This window comes from Zea mays, chromosome 8, assembly GCF_902167145.1.
Source record: "Zea mays cultivar B73 chromosome 8, Zm-B73-REFERENCE-NAM-5.0, whole genome shotgun sequence".
NCBI classification, from domain to species: Eukaryota; Viridiplantae; Streptophyta; class Magnoliopsida; order Poales; family Poaceae; genus Zea; species Zea mays.
Genome location: NC_050103.1, coordinates 161,480,457 through 161,490,709, shown reverse-complemented (window position 1 = coordinate 161,490,709; position 10,253 = coordinate 161,480,457).

The following is a 10,253-nucleotide window of genomic DNA, read 5'->3' as shown; positions in this document are numbered from 1 at the left end:
GTGGCCATTTATCTTCAACCAGAGGCTCATACACTTCACTACACATATGTTTTCTTGCCATAGATCACATTCTTGGATCTATGGTGGAGACCAGTTCTTGGTCAAAAATCCATAGGTGTTAGCCTTCAGTGTCATTGAAAATAGTCGTTCATGGCAATTTTCGACAAAAATGGGGGTTGTGTGGCCATTGATAATCGACCAGGGGCTCGTACACCTCACCCCACATATGTTTCCTTGCCATAGATCACATTCTTGGATTTCTGGTGGAGACCATTTCTTGGTCAAAAATCCGTAGGTGTTAGCCTTCGGTATTATTGAAAATGGTCGTTCATGGCTATTTTCGACAATAATGGGGGTTGTGTGGCCATTTATCATCGACCAGAGGCTCGTACACCTCACCCCACATATGTTTAATTGCCATAGATCACATTCTTGGATTTCTGGTGGAGACCATTTCTTGGTCAAAAATCCGTTCGTGTTAGCCTTCGGTATAATTGAAAATGGTCATTCATGGCTATTTTCGACACAAATGGGGGTTGTGTGGCCATTGATCTTCGACCAGAGGCTCATACACCTCACTACACATATGTTTCCTTGCCATAGATCACATTCTTGGATTTATGGTGGAGACCATTTCTTGGTCAAAAATCCATAGGTGTTAGCCTTCAGTGTCATTGAAAATGGTCGTTCATGGCTATTTTCGACAAAAATGGGTGTTGTGTGGCCATTGATCATCGACCAGAGGCTCGTACACTTCACCCCACATATGTTTTCTTGCCATAGATCAGAATCTTGGATTTCTCGTGGAGACCATTTGTTGGTCAAAAATTTGTAGGTGTTAGCCTTCAGTGTCATTGAAAATGGTCATTCATGGCTATTTTCGACAAAAATGGGGGTTGTGTCGCCATTGGTCATTGACCAGAGGATCATACACCTCACCCCACATAAGTTTCCTTGCCATATATCACATTCTTGGATTTCCGGTGGAGACCATTTCTTGGTCAAAAATCCGTAGGTGTTAGCCTTCGGTATTATTGAAAATGGTCGTTTATGGCTATTTTCGACAAAAATGGGGGTTGTGTGGCAATTTATCATCGACCAAAGGCTCATACACCTCACCCCACATGTGTTTCCTTGCCATAGACCACATTCTTGGATTTCTGGTGGTGACCATTTCTTGGTCAAAAATCCGTAGGTGTTAGCCTTCGGTATTATTGAAAATGGTCGTTCATGGCTATTTTCGACAAAAATGGGGGTTGTGTGGCAATTTATCGTCGACCAAAGGCTCATACACCTTACCCCACATATGTTTCCTTGCCATAGACCACATTCTTGGATTTCTGGTGGAGACCATTTGTTGGTCAAAAATCCGTAGGTGTTAGCTTTCGGTATTATTGAAAATGGTCGTTCATGGCTATTTTCATCAAAAATGGGGGTTGTGTGGCCATTTATCATCGACCAGAGGCTCGTACACCTCACCCCACATATGTTTCCTTGCCATAGAGCACACTCTTGGATTTCTGGTGGAGACCATTTCTTGGTCAAAAATTCGTACGTGTTAGCCTTCGGTATTATTGAAAATGGTCGTTCATGGCTATTTTCGACAAAATGGGGGTTGTGTGGCCATTGATCATCGACCAGAGGCTCGTACACCTCACCCACATATGTTTCCTTGCCGTAGATAACATTCTTGGATTTCTGGTGGAGACCATTTCTTGGTCAAAAATCCGTACGTGTTAGCCTTCGGTATTATTGAAAATGGTCGTTCATGGCTATTTTTGACAAAATAGAGGTTCTGTGGCCATTGATCATCGACCAGAGGCTCATACACCTCACCCCACATATTTTTCCTTGACATAGATCACATTTTTGGATTTCTGGTGGAGACCATTTCTTGGGCAAAAATCCGAATGTGTTAGCCTTCGGTATTATTGAAAATGGTCATTCATGACTATTTTCGACAAAAATGGGGGTTGTGTGGCCATTTATCTTCAACCAGAGGCTCATACACCTCACTACACATATGTTTTCTTGCCATAGATCACATTCTTGGATCTATGGTGGAGACCAGTTCTTGGTCAAAAATCCATAGGTGTTAGCCTTCAGTGTCATTGAAAATAGTCGTTCATGGCAATTTTCGACAAAAATGGGGGTTGTGTGGCCATTGATAATCGACCAGGGGCTCGTACACCTCACCCCACATATGTTTCCTTGCCATAGATCACATTCTTGGATTTCTGGTGGAGACCATTTCTTGGTCAAAAATCTGTAGGTGTTAGCCTTCGGTATTATTGAAAATGGTCGTTCATGGCTATTTTCGACAAAAATGGGGGTTGTGTGGCCATTTATCATCGACCAGAGGCTCGTACACCTCACCCCACATATGTTTAATTGCCATAGATCACATTCTTGGATTTCTGGTGGAGACCATTTCTTGGTCAAAAATCCGTTCGTGTTAGCCTTCTATATAATTGAAAATGGTCATTCATGGCTATTTTCGACACAAATGGGGGTTGTGTGGCCATTGATCTTCGACCAGAGGCTCATACACCTCACTACACATATGTTTCCTTGCCATAGATCACATTCTTGGATTTATGGTGGAGACCATTTCTTGGTCAAAAATTCATAGGTGTTAGCCTTCAGTGTCATTGAAAATGGTCGTTCATGGCTATTTTCGACAAAAATGGGGGTTGTGTGGCCATTGATCATCGACCAGAGGCTCGTACACTTCACCCCACATATGTTTTCTTGCCATAGATCAGAATCTTGGATTTCTCGTGGAGACCATTTGTTGGTCAAAAATTCGTAGGTGTTAGCCTTCAGTGTCATTGAAAATGGTCATTCATGGCTATTTTCGACAAAAATGGGGGTTGTGTCGCCATTGGTCATTGACCAGAGGATCGTACACCTCACCCCACATAAGTTTCCTTGCCATATATCACATTCTTGGATTTCCGGTGGAGACCATTTCTTGGTCAAAAATCCGTAGGTGTTAGCCTTCGGTATTATTGAAAATGGTCGTTCATGGCTATTTTCGACAAAAATGGGGGTTGTGTGGCAATTTATCATCGACCAAAGGCTCATACACCTCACCCCACATGTGTTTCCTTGCCATAGACCACATTCTTGGATTTCTGGTGGTGACCATTTCTTGGTCAAAAATCCGTAGGTGTTAGCCTTCGGTATTATTGAAAATGGTCGTTCATGGCTATTTTCGACAAAAATGGGGGTTGTGTGGCAATTTATCGTCGACCAAAGGCTCATACACCTCACCCCACATATGTTTCCTTGCCATAGACCACATTCTTGGATTTCTGGTGGAGACCATTTGTTGGTCAAAAATCCGTAGGTGTTAGCTTTCGGTATTATTGAAAATGGTCGTTCATGGCTATTTTCATCAAAAATGGGGGTTGTGTGGCCATTTATCATCGACTAGAGGTTCGTACACCTCACCCCACATATGTTTCCTTGCCATAGAGCACACTCTTGGATTTCTGGTGGAGACCATTTCTTGGTCAAAAATTCGTACGTGTTAGCCTTCGGTATTATTGAAAATGGTCGTTCATGGCTATTTTCGACAAAATGGGGGTTGTGTGGCCATTGATCATCGACCAGAGGCTCGTACACCTCACCCACATATGTTTCCTTGCCGTAGATCACATTCTTGGATTTCTGGTGGAGACCATTTCTTGGTCAAAAATTCGTACGTGTTAGCCTTCGGTATTATTGAAAATGGTCGTTCATGGCTATTTTTGACAAAATAGAGGTTCTGTGGCCATTGATCATCGACCAGAGGCTCATACACCTCACCCCACATATTTTTCCTTGACATAGATCACATTTTTGGATTTCTGGTGGAGACCATTTCTTGGGCAAAAATCCGAATGTGTTAGCCTTCGGTATTATTGAAAATGGTCATTCATAACTATTTTCGACGAAAATGGGGGTTGTGTGGCCATTTATCTTCAACCAGAGGCTCATACACCTCACTGCACATATGTTTTCTTGCCATAGATCACATTCTTGGATCTATGGTGGAGACCAGTTCTTGGTCAAAAATCCATAGGTGTTAGCCTTCAGTGTCATTGAAAATAGTCGTTCATGGCAATTTTCGACAAAAATGGGGGTTGTGTGGCCATTGATAATCGACCAGGGGCTCGTACACCTCACCCCACATATGTTTCCTTGCCATAGATCACATTCTTGGATTTCTGGTGGAGACCATTTCTTGGTCAAAAATCTGTAGGTGTTAGCCTTCGGTATTATTGTAAATGGTCGTTCATGGCTATTTTCAACAAAAATGGGGGTTGTGTGGCCATTGATCATCGACCAGAGGCTCATACACCTCACCCCACATATGTTTCCTTGCCATAGATCACATTCTTGGATTTCTGGTGGAGACCATTTCTTGGTAAAAAATCCGTACGTGTTAGCCTTCGGTATTATTGAAAATGTTCATTCATGACTATTTTCGACACAAATGGGGGTTGTATGGCCATTGATCTTCGACCAGAGGCTCATACACCTCACTACACATATGTTTCGTTGCCATAGATCACATTCTTGGATTTATGGTGGAGACCATTTCTTGGTCAAAAATCCATAGGTGTTAGCCTTCAGTGTCATTGAAAATGGTCGTTCATGGCTATTTTCGACAAAAATGGGGGTTGTGTGGCCATTAATCATCGACCAGAGGCTCGTACACTTCACCCCACAAATGTTTTCTTGCCATAGACCACAATCTTGGATTTCTTGTGGAGACCATTTGTTGGTCAAAAATTCGTAGGTGTTAGCCTTCAGTGTCATTGAAAATGGTCATTCATGGCTATTTTCGACAAAAATGGGGGTTGTGTCGCCATTGATCATCGACCAGAGGCTCGTACACCTCACCCCACATAAGTTTCCTTGCCATAGATCACATTCTTGGATTTCTGGTGGAGACCATTTCTTGGTCAAAAATTCGTACGTGTTAGCCTTCGGTATTATTGAAAATGGTCGTTCATGGCTATTTTCGACAAAATGGGGGTTGTGTGGCCATTGATCATCAACCAGAGGCTCGTACACCTCACCCACATATGTTTCCTTGTCGTAGATCACATTCTTGGATTTCTGGTGGAGACCATTTCTTGGTCAAAAATCCGTACGTGTTAGCCTTCGGTATTATTGAAAATGGTCGTTCATGGCTATTTTTGACAAAATAGAGGTTCTGTGGCCATTGATCATCGACCAGAGGCTCATACACCTCACCCCACATATTTTTCCTTGACATAGATCACATTTTTGGATTTCTGGTGGAGACCATTTCTTGGGCAAAAATCCGAATGTGTTAGCCTTCGGTATTATTGAAAATGGTCATTCATGACTATTTTCGACAAAAATGGGGGTTGTGTGGCCATTTATCTTCAACCAGAGGCTCATACACCTCACTACACATATGTTTTCTTGCCATAGATCACATTCTTGGATCTATGGTGGAGACCAGTTCTTGGTCAAAAATCCATAGGTGTTAGCCTTCAGTGTCATTGAAAATAGTCGTTCATGGCAATTTTCGACAAAAATGGGGGTTGTGTGGCCATTGATAATCGACCAGGGGCTCGTACACCTCACCCCACATATGTTTCCTTGCCATAGATCACATTATTGGATTTCTGGTGGAGACCATTTCTTGGTCAAAAATCCGTAGGTGTTAGCCTTCGGTATTATTGAAAATGGTCGTTCATGGCTATTTTCGACAAAAATGGGGGTTGTGTGGCCATTTATCATCGACCAAAGGCTCGTACACCTCACCCCACATATGTTTAATTGCCATAGATCACAATCTTGGATTTCACGTGGAGACCATTTCTTGGTCAAAAATCTGTACGTGTTAACCTTCGGTATTATTGAAAATGGTGGTTCATGGCTGTTTTCGACAAAAATGGGGGTTGTGTGGCCATTGATCATCGACCAGAGGCTCGTACACCTCACCCCAAATATGTTTCCTTGCCATAGATCATATTCTTGGATTTCTGGTGGAGACAATTTCTTGGTCAAAAATCCGTAGGTGTTAGCCTTCGGAATTATTGAAAATGGTCGTTCATGGCTATTTTCGACAAAAATGGGGGTTGTGTGGCCATTGATCATCGATCAGAGGCTCGTACACCTCACCCCACATATATTTCCTTGCCATAGATCACATTCTTGGATTTCTGGTGGAGACCATTTCTTGGTCAAAAATCTGTAGGTGTTAGCCTTCGGTATTATTGTAAATGGTCGTTCATGGCTATTTTCAACAAAAATGGGGGTTGTGTGGCCATTGATCATCGACAAAAGAGGCTCATACACCTCACCCCACATATGTTTCCTTGCCATAGATCACATTCTTGGATTTCTGGTGGAGACCATTTCTTGGTAAAAAATCCGTACGTGTTAGCCTTCGGTATTATTGAAAATGTTCATTCATGACTATTTTCGACACAAATGGGGGTTGTATGGCCATTGATCTTCGACCAGAGGCTCATACACCTCACTACACATATGTTTCGTTGCCATAGATCACATTCTTGGATTTATGGTGGAGACCATTTCTTGGTCAAAAATCCATAGGTGTTAGCCTTCAGTGTCATTGAAAATGGTCGTTCATGGCTATTTTCGACAAAAATGGGGGTTGTGTGGCCATTGATCATCGACCAGAGGCTCGTACACTTCACCCTTCAAATGTTTTCTTGCCATAGATCACAATCTTGGATTTCTCGTGGAGACCATTTGTTGGTCAAAAATTCGTAGGTGTTAGCCTTCAGTGTCATTGAAAATGGTCATTCATGGCTATTTTCGACAAAAATGGGGGTTGTGTCGCCATTGATCATCGACCAGAGGCTCGTACACCTCACCCCACATAAGTTTCCTTGCCATAAATCACATTCTTGGATTTCTGGTGGAGACCATTTCTTGGTCAAAAATCCGTAGGTGTTAGCCTTCGGTATTATTGAAAATGGTCGTTCATGGCTATTTTCGACAAAAATGGGGGTTGTGTTAGCCTTGGTCAAGAAATGGTCTCCACCAGAAATCCAAGAATGTGATATATGGCAAGGAAACATATGTGGGGTGAGGTGTGCGAGCCTCTGATCGATGATCAATGGCCACACAACCCCCATTTTTGTTGAAAATAGCCATGAACGACCATTTTCAATAATTCTGAAGGCTAACACCTACGGATTTTTGACCAAGAAATCGTCTCCACCAGAAATCCAAGAATCTGATCTATGGCAAGGAAACATATTTGTGGTGAGGTGTACGAGCCTCTGGTCGATGATCAATGGCGACACAACCCCCATTTTTGTCGAAAACAGCCATGAACGACCATTTTCAATAATACCGAAGGCTAACACGTACGGATTTTTGACCAAGAAATGGTCTCCACGAGAAATCCAAGATTGTGATCTATGGCAATTAAACATATGTGGGGTGACGTGTACGAGCCTCTGGTCGATGATAAATGGCCACACTACCCCCATTTTTGTCAAAAATAGCCATGAACGACCATTTTCAATAATACCGAAGGCTAACACCTACGGATTTTTGACCAAGAAATGGTCTCCACCAGAAATCCAAGAATGTGATCTATGGCAAGGAAACATAAGTGGGGTGAGGTGTACGAGCCCCTGGTCGATTATCAATGGCCACACAACCCCCATTTTTGTCGAAAATTGCCATGAACGACTATTTTCAATGACACTGAAGGCTAACACCTATGGATTTTTGACCAAGAACTGGTCTCCACCATAGATCCAAGAATGTGATCTATGGCAAGAAAACATATGTGTAGTGAGGTGTATGAGCCTCTGGTTGAAGATAAATGGCCACACAACCCCCATTTTTGTCGAAAATAGCCATGAATAACCATTTTCAATAATACCGAAGGCTAACACATTCGGATTTTTGCCCAAGAAATGGTCTCCACCAGAAATCCAAGAATGTGGTCTACGGCAAGGAAACATATGTGGGTGAGGTGTATGAGCCTCTGGTCGATGATCAATGGCCACAGAACCTCTATTTTGTCAAAAATAGCCATGAACGACCATTTTCAATAATACCGAAGGCTAACACGTACGGATTTTTTACCAAGAAATGGTCTCCACCAGAAATCCAAGAATGTGATCTATGGCAAGGAAACATATGTGGGTGAGGTGTACGAGCCTCTGGTCGATGATCAATGGCCACACAACCCCCATTTTTGTCGAAAATAGCTATGAACGACCATTTTCAATAATACCGAAGGCTAACACCTACGGATTTTTGACCAAGAAATGGTCACCACCAGAAATCCAAGAATGTGATCTATGACAAGGAAACATATGTGGGGTGAGGTGTACGAGCCTCAGGTCGATAATCAATGGCCAGACAACCCCCATTTTTGTCGAAAATAGCCATAAATGACCATTTTCAATAATACTGAAGGCTAACACGTACGGATTTTTAACCAAGAAATGGTCTCCACCAGAAATCCAAAAATGTGATCTATGCCAAGTAAACATATGTGGGGTGAGGTGTACGAGCCTCTGGTCGATGATAAATGGCCACACAACCCCCATTTTAGTCGAAAATAGCCATGAACGATCATTTTCAATAATACCGAAGGCTAACACCAACAGATTTTTGACGAAGAAATGGTCTCCACCAGAAATCCAAGAATGTGATCTATAGCAAGAAAACATATGTGGGGTTAAGTGTACGAGCCTCTGGTCGATGATCAATGGCCACACAACCCCCATTTTTGTCGAAAATAGCCATGAACGACCATTTTCAATGACACTGAAGGCTAACACCTATGGATTTTTGACCAAGAAATGGTCTCCACCAGAAATCCAAGAATGTGGTCTATGGCAAGGAAACATATGTGGGGTGAGGTGTATGAGCCTTTGGTCGATGATCAATTGCCACACAACCCCCATTTTGTCGAAAATAGCCATGAACGACCATTTTCAATAATACCGAAGGCTAACACCTACGGATTTTTGACCAAGAAATGGTCTCCACCAGAAATCCAAGAATGCGATCTATGGCAAGGAAACTTATGTGGGGTGAGGTGTACGAGCCTCTGGTCGATGATCAATGGCGACACAACCCCCATTTTTGTCGAAAATAGCCATGAATGACCATTTTCAATGACACTGAAGGCTAACACCTACGAATTTTTCACCAACAAATGGTCTCCTCGAGAAATCCAAGATTGTGATCTATGGCAAGAAAACATATGTGGGGTGAAGTGTACGAGTCTCTGGTCGATGATCAATGGCCACACAACCCCCATTTTTGTCGAAAATAGCCATGAACGACCATTTTCAATGACACTGAAGGCTAACACCTATGGATTTTTGACCAAGAAATGGTCTCCACCAGAAATCCAAGAATGTGGTCTATGGCAAGGAAACATATGTGTAGTGAGGTGTATGAGCCTCTGGTCGAAGATCAATGGCCACACAACCCCCATTTGTGTCGAAAATAGCCATGAATGACCATTTTCAATAATACCGAAGGCTAACACGTACGGATTTTTGACCAAGAAATGGTCTCCACCAGAAATTCAAGAATGTTATCTATGGCAAGGAAACATATGTGGGGTGAGGTGTATGAGCCTCTGGTCGATGATCAATGGCCACACAACCCCCATTTTTGTCGAAAATAGCCATGAACCACCATTTACAATAATACCGAAGGCTAACACCTACGAATTATTGACCAAGAAATGGTCTCCACCAGAAATCCAAGAATGTGATATATGGCAAGGAAACATATGTGGGGTGAGGTGTACGAGCCTCTGATCGATGATCAATGGCCACACAACCCCCATTTTTGTTGAAAATAGCCATGAACGACCATTTTCAATAATTCTGAAGGCTAACACCTACGGATTTTTGACCAAGAAATCGTCTCCACCAGAAATCCAAGAATCTGATCTATGGCAAGGAAACATATTTGTGGTGAGGTGTACGAGCCTCTGGTCGATGATCAATGGCGACACAACCCCCATTTTTGTCGAAAACAGCCATGAACGACCATTTTCAATAATACCGAAGGCTAACACGTACGGATTTTTGACCAAGAAATGGTCTCCACGAGAAATCCAAGATTGTGATCTATGGCAATTAAACATATGTGGGGTGACGTGTATGAGCCTCTGGTCGATGATAAATGGCCACACAACCCCCATTTTTGTCAAAAATAGCCATGAACGACCATTTTCAATAATACCGAAGGCTAACACCTATGGA